We start from the raw sequence: 19,047 nt of genomic DNA, 5'->3' as shown, positions 1-19,047 counted from the left end.
CCAAAGCCACAGAGAAACCCTGTCTGGAAAAAACAAAAAAAAAATTAACAGCAATAACATTGAGAGGCCGATGTGGTAGCCCACACCTGTAATCCCAGGAGGCACCCTGGAACGCACACTGAGCTGAGAGCCTGTCCCAAAAGAAGGGGAAACTACGAATATGTGCAACCTTATTCAGACTTTGCATTGAAGTCCACAGTAAGTTTAATTTTTAAAACTGTGGCAATATAGGTACTATAGAATCTACCATTTTATCTAGTCATATTGTGTTTGAGAACATTTTTTGTGGACCTTACTCAGAAGAATTTGAAGCCAGGTATTGTGACTCTCACCTGTAATCCCAGCACTTGGGAGGTGAACACAGACGGATTAGTAGGAGTCTAAGGTCAGGCTGAAGTATACCATGACTCCCATACCAGCCTGGGCTAAATCAGTGAGATCCAGTGTCTTTTTTTTTTTCCTGTTTTAACCAGTTATAGGAGCTTTGTTATCATGTTAGTGTCTTTAAAAAAAACAAAACAAAACAACAACAACAACAAAAAGAATAGCATCAGAACAGGAAAGAAAGGTCATTCTCTGCATCAGGGGCTTCTTAGAGAACTTGGGCCCTCAGTTCTTTGAGACCTAGAACGAAACTGTGTAAAAGGGCAAGTACCCTCAGACACATTGCGGATGGTCCCACAAGAGCTGGAGTTAGAGCTTGGCATGGGCTTCCAGTCCCCGTTTCTCAACCTCTCAGCTACTGAGCTGGTCGCACTCTCATCTGCTGGTCTTACCTCCTTTGGCCCACATTTTACTGGTTGTAAGGAGTATACTCTTCTACCTCCCGAGTTCAGCATACCATAGAGGGAGCTAGAAACACTCATCTTAACCTCTCCTGTGTTCACCAAGGGTGCCCCATTTGACCCTTTGTGCTTTGGGGTCAGCCAGGAATAGTATAAACCTAGAAACTTAAAAGACGAGCTGGGGAAAGGACCTGTGGTTTGACATTTTTCAGAATTCTTTTTTGTGTGTATGTGTGTGTGAGAGAGAGGTGGGGGTGAGTGTGTGTGTTTCAATAGTGCTTTTCATGTGTACACTCAGGAGAGGAAGAACCAAAATAGAAGGGCCACGGAGAGGAGGGGCGGCTGGAGGGGGAGGAAATGTACTCAGAATACTTGGTGATCTCTAAATCTAGGGCTCTGGGGAGTTTTCGAGGGGTAGTTCAAAACCAGGTCCCCACCCCCACCCCACAGGAAACATTCCCAGCCTTCCAAAGCCCCGAGCTCTATCTTGCCTGACTGCAAGGTCCCCCAACAGCTCAGGGAGGCAGGGGATTCCTGGAGACTAGGACCTTAGTTTAGGAGCCTTTCGACAGCCGGCAGCACCTGACACAACAGAGCAAGTCTCACCCCAGGACAGCCAGCTGTGCCTTCCTGAGGCTTCAAGAGGCTCAAGCTACACCATGCCCACATGCCCCCTCCCTCCCCACCACAGGTGAGACCAAGGTCTCCTTTTGATCAGAAGAAGGTGTGGCAACAAGGTGGAGGGGACCAGGTCCCCATGTCTTGCTGTGTTTGACAGCATCTGCTGAGTTCATTTACGCTGCAAGTTTCTTGGGGACCAACTTTAGTAGAAAGGGAAACAGCCAGGAGATTATTGGGAGAATGACAAGGCACCCCCCTTTTCCCTTATCTCCCCCTCTCAACTTGTCCCCCAAATAGCAGTGCCTACCTTTCACACCCCACAGTGTCACTCACTGTCCCAGCGTCTCTGTTCCTCACCTGGCCACTCTTCCACCTCTTATCACCACGGCTAAGAAGGCTACTGTAGGCTAGACTCTCACGTCAGACACCTGCTATGTGGCAAGGTTATCTTGTCATCCACTGTAGGCTAGACTCTCACGTCAGACACCTGCTATGTGGCACGGTTATCTTGTCATCTCTCTTCTCTCAGTGGTCTGAGAACTCTAGAGACAGTCCAGATTGATTCTGCCCACTGCCATCACCTGCCCCCTAGAACAAGACTTAACCTGGGAGATAGTACCCAGGACCTGAGTCAGTGGGAGCTGGGGAAGGCAGGAAGGGATTAGAGAGGAGATAGGAGAGGAAGCAGGGAGATGTAAGAACAGAAAGGGGAGTGGGGGAAGGGATGTTCAAAGAAAGGATGAGTGCCCTCTGGCCTTACGCCCTTCCCAGCACTTGTAGACGGCCAGCTTTCTCCCAGTGCTCTGCAGAGCACATGGCACAAGTGTCACCCTGCAGCCCTGGGGGAGAGAAATGCTGGGCGCCCTGGCCAGGGGAGAGTTCTGCTCGGTGTTAGTGCCGAGGGAGCCCAGCTGTTTGACACCGTGGATGGCATCTTTCCCTTGAGAAGTACAAACCGCCTCCTTTATCCAGTACTCTCAGAATACCTGTCTGAAAGCGGCCCGGTTCTACCCCCATTGCGTGTAACTGGGGGATAGTGTACACACGGGTGCACTTCTCACGTGTGATTTGGTACTTTCTCAGCAGATGCGAAGTCGTCACACCATCACCTCGGTCTGGTCCTAGAATACTCCCGTCATCCCCCAAAATCCCTGCGGCTGCCCGGTCCCATCCCCGCCCCAGCAAGCCCCTCGGTCTGCTTCTCACCACAGACCCCTTTTTCGGCACGCAGGCATAGCTTGGAGCCTTTGCAGTCTGGCTGCTTTCACTGAGCATCGTCTTCTTGAGGTTCCTGTTGTCGCTGAATATTAATCTTTAATCTCAGGTGAGTGACACCAGCAGGGAACTTTGTCACCAGAGAGGGAAGATGAAGCAGAAGCAGAGCAAGAGTGGTCAGGGAGAGCAGGTCTTCTTCAAAGTCACGCTCCAGTGTGTTCCTCCAGCTGGGCCCTACCTCCTAAAGTTTTCCAGTGTTACTCAGAATAGTGTCCCCAGCTGGAAGTCAAACCTTCAGCATAGGAGCCTGTGGAGACATCTTGTATTCCAACCTTAGCACTGTCTGTCCTAAGGAGTGTCGAGCTGTTGACTTTACTTATTAACTTTGTGTCCAGCCACCACTGGGTTCTCACCATAGATCTTCAGCTGTTGTCTGGATCTTCAGAGTACATTGTGTCATCTGTAGCAGGGACAGCATTGCGTCGTTGCACTTTGGTATTCCTTATTTTGCTTCATCGATGGGGATGTAACTCAAGGTGTAGATAGAGTTGCAGCAGTGGCAAGTCCTTTACTCTTACATGCTTCACAGTCGAGTGTCAGCCGTGATTATCCAAGTGTCTGCAGGCACCCTCAATCAGATCGGACCTGTGACTTTCTGTGCCTGGAGCGCTATGCCTTTTATCAGTGGTCAGCTTCATCAAACGCTTTCTTGTCTATTGAGATGACTAGACAGCTCAACGCATCAGTTCCATTGATGGATTCTCTGATGTTTGAGCCTGCACTGTATTTGTTGAATGAGCCTGTTTGTCATAATGCACTCATCAGTGTTTAGCTTCCAGACTTGATGAGAGAAGGATTTTACAGGAACTAGAGGCTAAACCAGGTCACTTTCACAAGAGAAGTCTAGGTATGTGTAAAAGAAATGATCTGATGAACAGCTGGAAATGATTGAACTGCTTATCTGTGGAGACTCTTGAGTGCTGGAACAATACAGGACAGGAGCTGGGGTGGAGCTAAACTTCCTAGATTAAGGAGGAGTAGCAAAGGACTCAGAGAAAGATGAAAGCATGGAGACCAAGTGTGATGTCCATCTTCATCATCAGCGTGACTGGGGTGATGTCATCTTCATCATCAGTGTGACTGGGGTGATGTCATCATCATCAGTGTGGCTGGGGTGATGTCATCTTCATCATCAGTGTGACTGGGGTGATGTCATCTTCATCATCAGTGTGACTGGGGTGATGTCATCTTCATCATCAGTGTGACTGGGGTGATGTCATCTTCATCATCAGTGTGACTGGGGTGATGTCATCTTCATCATCAGTGTGACTGGGGTGATGTCATCTTCATCATCAGCATGACTGGGGTGATGTCCATCTTCATCATCAGCATGGCTGGGGTGATGTCATCTTCATCATCAGTGTGGCTGGGGTGATGTCATCTTCATCATCAGTGTGGCTGGGGTGATGTCATCTTCATCATCAGTGTGGCTGGGGTGATGTCATCTTCATCATCAGTGTGACTGGGGTGATGTCATCTTCATCATCAGCATGGCTGGGGTGATGTCATCTTCATCATCAGTGTGACTGGGGTGATGTCATCTTCATCATCAGCATGGCTGGGGTGATGGTCATCTTCATCATCAGTGTGACTGGGGTGATGTCATCTTCATCATCAGTGTGGCTGGGGTGATGTCATCATCATCAGTGTGGCTGGGGTGATGTCACCTTCATCATCAGTGTGACTGGGGTGATGGTCATCTTCATCATCAGTGTGACTGGGGTGATGTCATCATCATCAGTGTGACTGGGGTGATGTCCATCTTCATCATCAGTGTGACTGGGGTGATGGTCATCTTCATCATCAGTGTGGCTGGGGTGATGTCATCATCATCAGTGTGGCTGGGGTGATGTCATCTTCATCATCAGTGTGACTGGGGTGATGCCATCTTCATCATCAGTGTGACTGGGGTGATGTCATCTTCATCATCAGTGTGACTGAGGTGATGTCATCTTCATCATCAGTGTGACTGGGGTGATGTCATCTTCATCATCAGTGTGACTGGGGTGATGTCATCTTCATCATCAGTGTGACTGGGGTGATGTCATCATCATCAGTGTGACTGGGGTGATGGTCATCTTCATCATCAGCATGACTGGGGTGATGTCCATCTTCATCATCAGCATGGCTGGGGTGATGCCCATCTTCATCATCAGCATGGCTGGGGTGATGCCCATCTTCATCATCAGTGTGACTGGGGTGATGTCATCTTCATCATCGGTGTGACTGGGTTCAGAGTCACCTGGAGCACATCGTAGTGTATCTTTGAGGGGGTTTCCAGATAGGCTCAGCTGAGGATGGAAGACATACCTGCCCTGCATGTCAGGGTATCATCCTGTGGGCTGGGGTTCTGGACTGAAAAAGGGGGGGTGCGAGGGTGTCAGCTGAGCACCAGGGTTCATCTCTCTGCTTCCCGACTGCTGATGCAATGCAGCAGCTGCCTCGTGTTCCCCCACCCCGCCTTAGCTGATGTGGTGGACCACATGTCCTCAAACGGTGACCTAGAACAAAGCCTTTCCTTACGTTTTTTGTCAAGAAAGGGGATGAACTCTGGCATGGGACCTTTTGGTATCTGGCATCACTAAACTCTGTGCTCCTGAGGTCCTGGTTGTCGCACGCACATCTTAATAGTTTATTTTTAATTGTTGAATATACTCCTAGGATTTGAAGTTTTATCAGCAGAGGAGGAAAATAAAGTGAAAAGCAGAGCTAGAGGTACAAGGAGGGACCTAGAACTAGATGCTCCCTCCCAATCAGCTGCTCCCTCTAGCAGGCAGTGCCCCATTGCCACCCAAATGTGCCTTCATATTATGAGCCTGTCAGTGCCCAGCCACTTCCCGAAAGCCCGCCTATGAGCCACGCCTGTAATGTATTAGCTTTTGGGGAAGCAGATGCCTTGTTGCTGCTGGTCCCTCAAAAGACTGCATGTGCTCATTGCTACATGGTATAACCATGTGCTCTGAACTTACACTCCTGGGCATCAGAAAATGTCCTGGTGGCAGATCCTAAAGATGCAGCCCCAAGAAAATGACAGCGGCCTGTTAGAGCCTCCCGTCTTAGCCTCTCGTCTCCTGCAAACATCACTGAGCGTGTTGCCTGCGCTGGACCAAGGATGAACGCGGCAGAGACTACCTGCAGTGGAGGAGGCACAGAGCACATGGATTCAAACTACAACTCCGTGAGCCGCAGCTGAGAGTGCAGGGACCGGTGGAAGGTCAGGCAGGGCATCTCGTGGGAAGTGACATTTGATCTGCCTTTTTCAGGATCTACAGAGAAACATGCACAAGGACACAGGACTTTCCTTTAACCAGAAAAAAATCCCGTGTCAAGAACGCGCATATCTCATCTTAAGAGTTCAAAGAAGCCAAAAGCAGAAATTTCCCCTGCCTGTAGGGCTGAAACAGGAAATTACCCAGGAACCCTCCACAGACAAAACCAGGGGATTCCCAGCTCCCAGGACAGTGGACGTTTTTCACAAGAAACATTCTGGGTGGGGTGTCCACCTGTGCCCTGCCTCGTGAAAATGGAAGCCCCAGGAAGCCACTGGGCAGCATCTGTACAGAACTGGGGTGAATCTTCCCCTGAGAATTACTCATAGGCTGCATAAAGAAATTTTTCAGAATTCCTGTGCTTGGCAGTACAGCACCTGCCTCTGGAGACAGAAAATCTACACTGCCTGGAGCGGGTGGAATGACCCCTACTTGGGCCGTTGAGGTGTGAATAATGCTGCCTGTGTCCAGAGCATGTGTTAGCTGGTCCAGGCGACTGTACGGTCTTAGCTGGTGCAAGAGCCGCATAGAATAGGGATTCCTTCCCTCAAGGGGATGACCTAGAAGGACAAGCCTCATAGTGGTGGAGGATGAGTTGGGAAGGTCACCTCCTCTGAGGGCTGGCGTGGGCTGGTCCCTGCTCAGTAAGGGAGAAGTCAGATGTTTCTGCAGTGTTTCTCTATTATATTTTCAGCACCAATGGGCTAGGTGGTCCTCCCTTCATCCAGTCACACACCAAAGTCTAAATTCCAACAACCTGAGGATGCGTCTACAAAGAACAAAGAGTGGGGGTAGTGTACAGAGCCAGATCTAACAGACTGATGCTGACACTCAGAAGCGGTGAGGACACAGGGAATGACGGGCAGAGACCAGAAAAGGCTACCTCAGAGGAGGCCAGCACCGCCTGTGTCCTGACCAGGGCCATGCAGACTCCAGGGCTGTGAGGAAGATGATGTCTGTGGTGGAGGCCACCCAGCGTGTGGTCCTTTGTTACCAGCCCTGAGCAGACGAGCACAGCTCTCGGTGAACAACCACGCTCTGTCCCCACAGGAGTAAACGTAGACCCCCGGCGGGCAGGAGTCATAGGTTACAAAGACCTTGTCGCCCCCCAGGGCTTATTTCAGTAGTGGGAGACCCAGCTGCCTACTGGGGACAAAAAGTGGGGTTCAGAGTTGGTTTCCCAGCAACCTGTGCTCTGCCTGCTGATGTCAGCAGCCACCTTACAGTAAACACTGTTTGCTGGGCAGATCTGCCTGCCCAGAACTACAGTCCTCGTCAGGTCACATGGCTCGTGGCTACAGAGACGTGAGGGGCTTTTGATGTTTGAAGAAAAACCAACCCGAAGCTCAAACTCTTAACTTGGTCTTTTCACTGGTTTATTAGACATTCACCTGACTCTGTTGTAGTTGGACCATTTCGTAGGAACCACTGGCTCCCCAGTAACTGCATGGAGACTTATTATTATTAGTTATAAAAGGCTGGCCATAGTTTAGGCTTTTTACTAACTAGCTCTTACAACTTAACCCATTTCTATTGGTCTCCGTCTTGCCACGTGGCATGTGGCTTTACTTCTACTCCGGCACGTCTTATTCCCTCTGCGTCTCCTGGTGACCCCTGCTTCTTCTTCCCAGAACTCTGTGTGCCTGAAAATCCTGCCTGGCTATTGGTCATTCAGCTTTTTATTAAGCCAATCAGAATGGCACGTCTTCACAGTGTACAACCCCCATGGCACACAACACTGTGTGGTACAAAGGGAATGCTAAAGTGAGCCAGCTTTGAAGTCTCAGCACTTGGCTGCCAGACTTTCTGTTTCGGGTACATTTCACTTACTGACTGCAAGTAGCAGAGGACTCTGGAAAGGCATGTGGGACCCCTGCTCACTTCCCTTCAGCCCCTGCGGCTGGGCCCCGCCTTTACAAGTCAGAGCCTCTCTCTCTCTCTCTCCCACCTGCCACCAGAAGGTTCTAGAAACCTGTTGTTCTTCAAAAGAGTTGCTGGTGGCTACAGCTCCCTTATGAAACTTCAGTTGGATTAAACCTGGATCCCTTCTACAGTGGCATGGCACCTCCTGCTGCCCACACTCCTGGAGCGTGAGTTAGCTCCTCAGGCCTGAGCTTAGCAGGGAAGGGTACAAGGAGCTCTCTGGGCGTCAGTGTCCACAGTCGCCCCCATAGAGGACTCATGGGGTGGCACTCACATGGACTGACTGTACTTGTGATACAATGACCACTAGATGTAACTTTCCTGTCTTCTCCTGTCTTAGTTATGGTTGTTTCATTGCTGTGAAGAGACACCATGGCCATTGCAACTCTTACAGTTCAGAGTTTAGTTCATTGTCATCATGGCGGGAAGCATGGCGGCAGGCAGGCAGACACGGTGCTGGAGAAGGAGCTGAGAGTTCCACATCTGGATCCACACTGGGCCTAGCCTGAGCATCTGAGACCTCAAACACCACCCCCAATGACACACTTCCTCCCACAAAGCCACGCCCACTCCAACAAAGCCACGCCTCCTGATAGTGCCACTCCCTATGGGTCTATGGGGGCCATTTTCATTCAAGTCACCATATTCTACTCGCTGGCCCCCATAGGCTGATAGCCATACCATACTGCAAAATGCATTGAAGTCAAATTCAAGAGTCCCATAGTCTATCAGTCTCAAAGTTGTTAGCCCAAAGTTCAAAGTCTCTTCTGAGACTGATAAAATCTCTTCACTGCAAGCCCCTGTAAAATCAAAATGAAAAGCAGATAACATACTTCCAACATACAATGGCACAGGACATAGGTTACTGTTCCAAAGGAAGGAAAGGGAGCATAGTGAGGAAATGCTGGACCAAAGCAAGACCAAAAACCAGCTGGGCAGACTCTAAACTGCATCTCCATGTCTGATGTCAAAACACTTCAGATCTCCAACTCCTTTCAGCTTTGTTAACTGCAACAGACTTCTCTCTCTTGGGCTGGCTCCACTCCCTGTTAGCAGCTGCCCTCGGCAGGTATTCCATGGCTCTGACATCTCTAACATGTTGGTGTTTCCAAGGCAATCCAGGCTTCACCTTCTCAGTTTCACACCATGGCTTCTCTGGGCCCCCAGGCAGGGACACCCCTGACACATGCCTGGCCTCAGCAGCTTTCCTTAGACACGGAGGGAGATTTCATAGCCCTGTTTCTTCTGTCCTTGACTAAAGCAAGAACCATGTGACTGAAGCTTCCAAGCTGTGCTGTTTGCTGGAACTGAAGCATGAACCCTCATTCAATTACATCTTCACCAGTTTTCTGTTTTCGGTGTTTGCTTCTTTGTGGCTTCTTTCACTTCCTAAGCTTGGCTGTCTTGGAACTCACTTTGTAAACCAGTCTGGCCTTGAACTCTTGAAATCCACCTGCCTCTGCCTTCCCAGTTCCGACATTAAAGGTGTGCACTGCCCACCTGACTTTAAACTTCCCTTTAATTCCTTTTTACTAGGTGGAAGATTAGTTGGGTGGGGACTTGCCCTAAGGCCTCCACTCTGTTTACTCTATTTTCTTTAATCTGTTTATCTCCTTGAACACAGGGCTTAGCTCCATTGTATTTCTTGGTGCCCTTTCTCCTCAAACTGTACATTTTGCATTTTTCCTTGTTCAACTTGCTTCCTCTCATTATAGGTCTTCATTAGTGTAGACACTAAAAACCACACAGCAGAGTCTATACTAGACTGTTTTGAAATTTTCTCTACCAGTGTCATTAATCCAAAACTCTTCCATTTAGCCTCAGGCAGACTTTTCAGACAAAGGCAAAAAGCAGACATGTTCTTCACCAAAATATCACAATAATGGTTTCTAGGCCACATAATAATATTCTTCTCCCCTGAGACCTCTTGAGTCAGGCCCCTGTATTTCAAATCACCCTCAGCACCACTGTCTTCCATGTTCCTACTAGGATGGCTCATTAAACAGCACTTAAAGCATTCAGCTGATTTTCTAATCCAAAATCCGCATTCCTCCACACAAAAGCATGGTCAGGCCTATCACAGTGATACCCCACTCTTGGTACCCACTTCTGTCTTATGGCTTTATTGCTGTGAAGAGACACCATGACCACATGAGCTTTATAAGACCACAACTCTTATAAAGGAACATCTAACTGGGGCTGGCTTACAGTTCATAGGTTTAGTCCATTACCATCATGGTGGGAAGCATAGTGGCATGCTGGCAGACGTGGTGCTACAGCTTTGAGTCCTGTATCTGAATCCACAGGAGCAGGAAAAGACTGCCACTCTGAGCCTGGCTTGAGCATCTGAAACCTCAGCGACTGCCCCCTAATGATACACCTTCCCCAACAAAGCCACACCTCCTAATAGTGCCACTCTCTATGGGCCTATGGGGGCCATTTTTATCCAGACCATCACTGCTCCCTGCTCTCTCTGCAGGATTGTGGCTTCTTCTGTACCCATGTCATGTGCATATTACTCCACACAGTGGAATCAGAATGGCAATGTGCTGATGACTCAATTAGTCATCTCCTCAGATCCCACACATCACACTAGTCTGTATTCAGCTTATCTAGGACTAGCTGTGATATATCCAAACTTGCGGGGTCTCCTGGAATTACAGGCAGTTGTGAGCCACTCAACGTGGGTGCTGTGAACTGAACTTGGGTCCTCTGCAAAAACTGTTCATGACTCTAAGTCATTGTAGTTTGAGTTCCAACTGGTCTTAACTGGAGTCAGATATAGGGGTAAATACTGAAGGATCAGAGAAGCCATTAGTGCTTACCTCTACTGAATCCTCAGACCAAAGGGGCGATCCTGTCCCTACAAATCCTCAGACTTAATGCAATGAACTCTTGTCTCCTCCCACCTTATATTTCTCTCTCCTCCCAGCCATATCACTTCTGTCTCCACCTCCCTGGTGCTGGGGTTAAAGGTTTGAGCTGTTTCTTGTAACAAGCATTCTTCCCGCCAGTCTGGTCCCAGAGCTGCATCAACCCCAAATAACACACAGAGACTCTATTAGTTACAATGCTTTTGGCCAATGTCCAGGGCTTCTTACTGGCTAGTTCTGTCTTAAGTATTAACCCATAACTACTAATATACATGGCGACTCTCTCCTCTTGACTACATTTCCCAGAATCCTCCTCAACTCCTAGTCCCACCTATCTTGCTTCCCTATTGGCCAACAGTACTTTATTTATTAACCAATAAGACAAACATACACAGAAGTACTTCCCCCATCATTTTCTCTTTTAGACTGATTCAGTCTCATGTAGTTCAAGGTGACATTGAACTCACAGAGACCCATCTGCCTCTGTCTTCTGAGTCCTGGAATTAAAGGCGTGTGCCACCGCTGCCCAGCTTCTATGGCTGACTAGTGTGGCTAGCTCTGCACTCTGATCTTCAGTGACTTCATTAGATCATAATCAATATATCACCACAAGACAGACATTGGGGTCAACGCTGAAGGTCAGAGAAGCAAAGTGGCCAGCCACTAGAGAGTTCTCACCTCTACCAATGCTCAGACCAAAAGAGGCGATCCTGTCCTCAGACTGCATCTCCAGACTGCATCTGTCTCCACCAAACCTCAGACTACACTGAACTCTTCCCACCTTATATTCCTCTCTAGTGCTGGGAAGAAAGGTTTGCACCACCACTGCCTGGCCTCTATGGCTAACTAGTGTGGCTAGAGCTCTGATCCTCAGGCAAGCTTTATTTGTTATAGCATAAACAAAGTATCACCACAAGTCATCTTTCCAATTTCAAGATGCAATTTTAAAAACAACCTTTTAAAATGCTGTTTTATAAGTTTATGTGTCTGACTACTTTGTCTTCATGTAGGTGTGTGTGTCATTATGTGTGCCTGGTGCCCATAGAGGTCAGAAGACAGCAGATCCCCTTGGATTAGAGTTGCAGGTGGTTGTGAACTACCATGTGGGTTTTCTAGGACTCAGTCTCTTGCTTTTGCAAGAGCAGCAAGTGCTCTTAACCATTGAGCCAGCTCTCCAGTCCTTTAAGACAGCTTTTTGACGATAAGACATCCATGCTCCTTACAGAAGGTGGCTCAGGCAGTAAAGATATTTTTTTCTACCAAGCCTGATAATCTGAATTGGGTTTCTGTATGGGAGAAGAGAACTGACTTCCACAAGTTGTCTGCCCTCTGACCTTCTGAAGGTGCGCCGCAGCATGACATGCCCCTCCCTCTTCCCGACAAAATCAAAGGTGAACAAATACAGTGTAGATTGTTACACGGTCATAAAGAAGAAAACACACTGGCCATAAGCCAGCATCCAGTACGGATGGCGTCAGGTCTGCCACACTCTACTGGTGGGCATGCAGTGAGATGAACCCCAGAGCATCCAATTAGCCGTTCAGCCTTCTCACAGACACAGCCCTCTTCAAACAGCCCCCCCCAGCCTTACTCTATTAAAGCTGAACCTCTGGCATTCCCCATCTTCTGCCTTCCTCATAGTATGACCTGCTCCCCTTTACAGTCTCCTCCACAGGCTTCTCCACCTCCACATAGCTGGACTACAACACAGAGTGCCTTCATTTGCTCAGCCCAAGGCTTTGCACTCTGTTCCCTGACTGAAGAAACCAATGGCTTTGGCCTTATTCTTGCTGAGGTGGCCCTTCACGTCAGGGCACTCCTCAGGTCACAGGCTCACAGAACTAACTGAGGCAGGCGGCTCCCCATGCGACTGCCTACTCTTTCCCTCCTATGCTCGTATCAGCCAGGGCACCCAACCAAGAGGTCCTGGGTTCCTGAAGGCTCACGTGGCTGGGCAGATTCATTCAACCCATGGTGGTGACATTTCTAGAGTCCAGGGGGCCCCCAGCGTGTCTCGGTTTGGGACACCGTCCCTAGTTTTTACACCAGAAATATGAATGGTGCCCCAGTTATGGCAGACGACTCTTTGAGCATAGTAGACATGGGTCTTTTGACTCAAGTCTTTTTTAAATAATTTATTTATTCTTTTAAATTTCATTTACCTTCCAACCACAGTCTCCCACCCCTACTCCATTACCAGCCTACTCCCAGTCCAGTCCACTCCTCCACACAGGTAAGGGCTCCCATGAGGAGTCAACAAAGTTTGGCACAATAAGTTGGGGTGGGGCCAAGCCCCTCTCCCATTCATTAAGACTGAGCATGGCATCCCACCATAAGGGATGGGCTCCAACAAACCAGCTCAAGTGCCAAGTTTGTGTCCTACTTCCAGGGGCCCCTCAGCTGGTCCAAGCTTCACAACTGTCCCCCACATAAGGACGGCCTAGTTCAGTTCCCCTGGAGTCTCTGCTGCTGTTGATCCAGAGTGTGTGGGTTTCCATGAGCTTGGTTCAGCTGTCTCTTTGTCTGGATTCCCAGAGCTCAGCCTGGTGATTGATTGTGGATCTCTGCATCTGGTTCCACCGGTTACTGTATGGAGGCTCTATGATGATAATTGGAGTATTCACTAATCTGATTACAAGGGCAGGCCTGTTCAGGCATCCTCTCCACTACTGCTAGGAGTCTTAGCTGGGGTCATCCTTGCGGACTCTTGTGAGTTACCCTAACCCCATAGTGGCTCTCTCTATTAAGACACCTCTTTTATTGCTCGTCCACCAAATCCTTACCACCCTCGACCATCCCGTTCCCTCATGTTCTCACTCCCCCCTCTTCCTTACTGCCCCCCGTCCCGGTTTACCAGGAGATCTCATCTAATGTCCCTTCCCAGGGTGGTCCATGGGTTCCTCTTAGGGTCCTCCTTGTCACCTGGCTTCTCTGTGGACTTTAGTTATCCTTTGCTTTTCATCTACTATCCACTTATGAGTGAGCGTATGCCGTGTTTGTCTTTCTGAGTCTGGGTTACCTCACTCAGGACGGCTTTTTCTAGGTCCATCCATTTGCCTGCAGATTTCATGATGTCATTGTTTCTTACCCCTGAGTGATACTCCATTGTGTCAATGCACCACATTTTCCTCATCCATTCTTTGGTTGAGAGGCACCTAGGTTGTTTCCAAGTTCTGGCTATTATGAATAATGCTGCCATAAACATTGCTGAGCAAGATGGTTGAGCATCCTTTGGGTATACGCCTGCCCAAGAGCGGTACTGAGGTAGATTGATCCCCAGCTTTCTTAGAAACTCTCACACTGATTTCTCAAGTCTTCTGGTGATTAGCCTCTTACCCCAGTTCTGTGCTGATGAGCCCGGCTACCCCTTCCAACGCACTGGGGGAGGGGGTCCTCATGTACAGTCCGTGCGTCCCTGTGGTGTGAGGTTGCCTCATGTTGAGACTTGCACAGCTTCCTCTTGGGCTAGGTCTGTTTCTCTGTAGTCTTTCCTCACTGTAGTTCTGTACTGCCCTTCATCCTAAAATACACTTAAGCGTGTGCACACACCAGCGCAGGTGTGCATGCTCGCAGCCTAGCAACCAGGCACTCAGCAGCTGCTGTTGCCACAGATAAAGTCTGGCCATCAGAATCCAGTAAAAACAGAAATGAAGGCTCAAAATAGACCTGAGGTGTCCAGGAAAGCCACATTAAGCATGTCCCTGAGGGAATGCACCAGATTGGCTTTCACAACACTTTGGGGTCATCATATGCCCCCTGGTGGCTGAAGGCAGGCATGGCAGAGTCACTGTGGGAGCATGGCGGAGTCTCCTTCGTGTGCAGGTTAGCTGTATCGTTAGTGTGACTGGCTGGCTGTTTTAGTCACGAGGCTAACGTTAATTCTAGCCTGTAGCCTATCAGTGTGCTATGGAAGCCCACTATACACTTCCTTTCATAAAGTAGTTGTAGCAGGCTGGTCAAGAACTTTCTGCTCTTGTAGACGACTTGGATTTGGTTCCAAGCACCCACCTGGTGGTTCACAATCTGTAACTACAGTACAACCTGACCCCCATTTTTAGCCCTCACATACTTATCTACACAGTACACATACATGTACTGAACACAGGTGCTACACACACAGTACACAGACAGAGATGCAGACAGAACACTCATATACATAAAATAAATTTTAATTGTTTTTTTCAAGACAGGGTTTCTCTCTATAGCCTTGGCTGTCCTGGAACTTTCTCTGTAGACCAGGCTGGCCTCAAACTCAAGATCTACTTGCCACTGCCTCCCACGTGTTGGGATTAAAGGTGTACACCACCAACCACTGCCCAGCAAAAATAAATGTGAAATCTTTCTAAAAAAATACTCTCACAACCCAATTTAATGACTATATGTTACCATTTATAGAGGAGAAAGCCATTTCTTGGGCTGAGTGCACCCTTGTAAACTTGTAAGAAGTAGGCCAAGACTTCACTACAGGCCTAAACCCATACTCTTAGCCACTCACCTACTACCAACAGCAGTGTTTCTCCAAAGTGAGCTCCATGTGGATCCTTCACAAAGAAAATTCTGTTTAGTTAATAAAGTGTGCTGGGACCTAGTTTCATGGTATAGCACTTTCCCGGCATGCCCGAGGCAGGTCCTAGGTTCAATTTCTAGCAGTGGAGTGAAAAGCATTTGAGAAACTGCAGTGGTAAAACAGTAAAGACAGAGGCCCCTGGGTACAGGGACAGTGACACCAATAGACCAGGACAGTCCCTTCCATGGCGAGTGCCAGCCAGGGGGAGAAAACAAACCTTGTCGGTTAGTTGCCCAGACAAGTCTTAAACTCACTCCATAGCCTAGGCAGGCATTGAATTTGTGATCCTCCTGCCTCGGCCTCCTGAGTAGCTGGGAACACATACTTGAGCCACGGGACCTGGCCATCTTCTTGGATCATCACCGAGAAGTAGGCAGAACTAGATTCTCAAGGGACCTGTGACAAGGCAGTCTCTTGCCGAGATAACCTGTGCACACATCATCAGGAGCCTTTGGAATGGGCACCAGCATCTGGTCTGCAATGTGGGTAAAGCACCTGAGCAGCACCTGCTGGGACCTTGCTCTTGAGAACCTGACGACACGTGAAACTGGGACTTCAGACAGGGTCGCCTGAGCCCTGTGATTGCCGTGCAGTCACAGCCAGAGAGTTAGCACGTCAAAAATAAGTTAATAAAGATTACCCAGAGCTGAGCATGGTGGGGGCGGGGAGTAACACACCCCTTTAGTCCCAGCTCTCTGGACTCATTGGCAGGTGGTCCTGATTTGAGGACAGCCTGGTCTACAGAGCAAGTTCTAGGCCAGCCAGGGCTACACAGTGAGACCCAGTGCCAAAGTCTTAAAAATAAATAAATGAACAATGTCAGTGCTGGAGAGATGGCTCAACAGTTAAGATCGCTTGCTGTCCATCCGGAGGTCCTGAGCTGCACTCCCCACACACGTGTGGCAGGTCACAGCCACCCGTCACTCGAGTTCCGGGGGACCCGGTGCCTTCTTCTACTCTCCGTTGGGACCAGGAGTAGATGTGCACCTCGCCCCTCCAAAACGTGAGCCGAAGGACTGTGGGGAGTACAGTGTACAAGGAGGAGTCTACGCTGGCTCTGGAGGAGTGGAGGAAGCCCTCAGGCAGGAGACGCCACCGCCACACGCAGGGAGAGAAAGGGATGGTGAGAGGCATCTCGTTCTCGGTGATCCCTTTTATCCCAGCCCCTGTCTCTCACTCTTGCCGCTGAAAGTACCCAGGCTTAACAATCCAGGTCTCTGTGCCTTCATTTCCTTACTGTGGCTCTCGTGTTAGGGAATAACATCACATAAATCTGTTTGTTCTTACTAGTCTGCCTTGTGTCGCCCGGACATCAGCACTGAACCTGGAAGGTTAGGGGGGACCTGTTTCTCCTCCTCTGCGGTGCGGTAGGTGTTCATCCCTTCCCGGTCTCTTTACAGCTGAGTTTCACTGTGTGGGCGCACTGACGGACAGGTCAGCCGGTCCCGGTTTTCTGCAAGCGACGGAGCAGTTACTCTCCTTTCACAGGGGCCGTTTGCGCATGCCCACGCAGAAGTGGTTTTCAGAAGACTTCGAAAGACCCATGCACTCGAAATTTCCGTAAATACTGCTGGGATCCTGTCCAGAGAGGCCACCTCCACAGAGGCCGGGATGTTTCCTGCTCCATCCAAGAGCAGGTGTCTGCTCTCCACCCACCAAACGCTGCGACCTGTGCCAATCCAAGAGATGAAGATGGCATCATAGGGTACTTTTTAATGGAGACTGTTTTTCTTTTATGTAGTGCTGGGAATTGAACCCAGGGCTTCATGCGTGGTAGGCAAGCACTCTGCTGCACACCCCAGCACCTGAATTTTGTATAAAGGTCACATTAAACATAATTTTGTATGTTGAAGAATCATCAGTCTTTCCTATCTGTGAGTGTTTGGTCATTTTTTTAATTGGTTTGTAGAGCCCTTTATTTGTTAAGAAAATGACTGTTTGCATAAGTTATATGCAGAATGAAATAAATTGAACAGCGTTAAAGCAGGATCTGTTTTCATCTTGTGAATAGTTAATGATAATTTTAATGGTATGTAATTGGACCCACAAGGCAATTTTCTTAGTTACTTTTAGGATTCTGACTAATCCACCAGTTCTAAATGTGGGAAGCTTTTTTGAATTTCAGCTTGATTTTTGTTGCTGTGATAAAAACTCTGACCCAAACCAACTTGGGCAGGAAAAGGTTCATTTTATTTTATGGTTTACAGTCATCGTGCCGGGTGGGTGCCTGGGGCGTGAACTGAAGAAACACTGCTCATGGTGGCTCCTCCCTCATGGCCTGCGCAGCCTGCTTTCTTGTACCTCTCTGAGCCTCCTGGGTAAGGGTGGCATGCCCTCTGTGGGCTAGGCCCTCCCACGTCACCATTAGTCAAGAAAATGCCCCAAGCTGCTGCCTACAGGCTAGTCTTACGGAGGCATTTTCTCACTGAGGTTCTCTTTTCCTCAGAGGGCTGTAGCTTATGTCATACTGACCAGCAGAGAGAGAGAGAGAGAGAGAGAGAGAGAGAGAGAGAGAGAGAGAGAGAGAGAGAGAGAGAGAGAGAGAGAGGAGGGGAGGGGAGGGAGGAGAGGGGAAGGAGGGAGGGAGGGAGGAAGGAAGGAAGGACTGGCCAGGACAGTGCATCTAACTTTTAAGCTAAATATGAAGCATCTCCTGTGGTCTTATCTCACCTTTCTCTGCTCCAGCATCTGAAACCTGTCTTAATGATCTCATTCTTCCAGCATTCTAGACCCAACCCAAGCTCCTCAAGCCTCAGTGACAGATGCCTGACCTTCCCCATCCCATGGCCTCTCCTTTGCCTCGGTCCCCGGGATATGGGAAGCCTGGGGTTGGTCTCCATGTGTCAGACTTCCTGACACTGTTGTGTGGCTGTTGACCCTGCTTAGCAGCAAGGGCTCCTCCCTCCCTGTTCACAGCAGGAAAGAGGGTGCAACTCCCTGTTCACAGCAGGAAAGAGGGTGCAACCACAGCGAGTTGTTAATGCGGACAGTAGAGGGTGCCCAGTGTAGTAACGTAAGCTGTATAGATGGCTGCATGAAGACAGCCTCAGAGGTTGGAGTCTTCTAGCCATGTGCCATGGAGATCCCGGGGTCACCAGAAGCTGGCTGAGCCAGGAAGAGTCCTCAAAGGCTCTGGAGGGAGCATCAGTCTGACTACATCTTGAGTTTAGAACACCGGGGTCCAGGGAGAATGAGGACCTACTTTAAGGCCCCCTGTTTGTGGTACATTGTTACTGGCAGCGTCAGAACGGCAGCACACCACCTACTGTGTTTGCACTGTCAAAACCCACAGGTGTTTACATGCCAGATTACTGTTGCTACAGAGATCTGAAAATATTGTTTAGCATCATCATAATTTTGAATTACAACAGTTGCTTGTTATTTAACAAGGTGTTAAATAACAAATTTGTTTATTCAGTGTTTCAGTACTAGTGTCTCTGAATTTCAATACGATTCTATTTATTTTCTTTATTTTATTTTATGCATTTACAAACACTTTTTCAGGAAAAGGTCCCAGTGGCTTTAACCAGAATTTTTTCCATACCCAATACAGCTTTCACCTCAACGGGAGGGAGAGATAGTTCATTCTGGAATCAATATGAGTGACCAAGGCCTGTGAAGATGAATTCAGGTTGCTTCAGGTACCTGTTCCAACATGACAACAGTTTCATGCTTTTTATAAGTACAGAAAAACCCATTTAAATCACTTTTCAAATTCATCAGTGGAGATACTG

The 19,047-nt window shown here is 48.7% G+C and overlaps 1 protein-coding gene across 3 annotated transcripts in view; it reads left to right on the top strand.

The window, feature by feature from the left end:
• Nucleotides 1-17,302, top strand: part of LOC101840301 (mitochondrial import inner membrane translocase subunit Tim8 A-like) — a 32,437-nt gene extending 15,135 nt beyond the window's left edge. Inside the window, exons 2-3 of one of the 3 annotated variants that reach the window (XR_005876153.1) lie at nucleotides 2,638-2,730; nucleotides 16,802-17,302. The gene's annotated coding sequence lies outside the window, so the exon portion shown is untranslated. The other 2 variants (XM_040742443.1, XM_040742608.1) reach the window with 2 other exon arrangements.
• The last annotated feature ends 1,745 nt before the right edge of the window (nucleotides 17,303-19,047 follow it).

This window comes from Mesocricetus auratus, unplaced genomic scaffold (genome assembly GCF_017639785.1).
Source record: "Mesocricetus auratus isolate SY011 unplaced genomic scaffold, BCM_Maur_2.0 Super-Scaffold_2245, whole genome shotgun sequence".
Lineage (NCBI taxonomy): Eukaryota > Metazoa > Chordata > Mammalia > Rodentia > Cricetidae > Mesocricetus > Mesocricetus auratus.
Note: the sequence above shows the minus strand (reverse complement) of the source record. Positions and strands in the feature narration are given on the sequence as shown.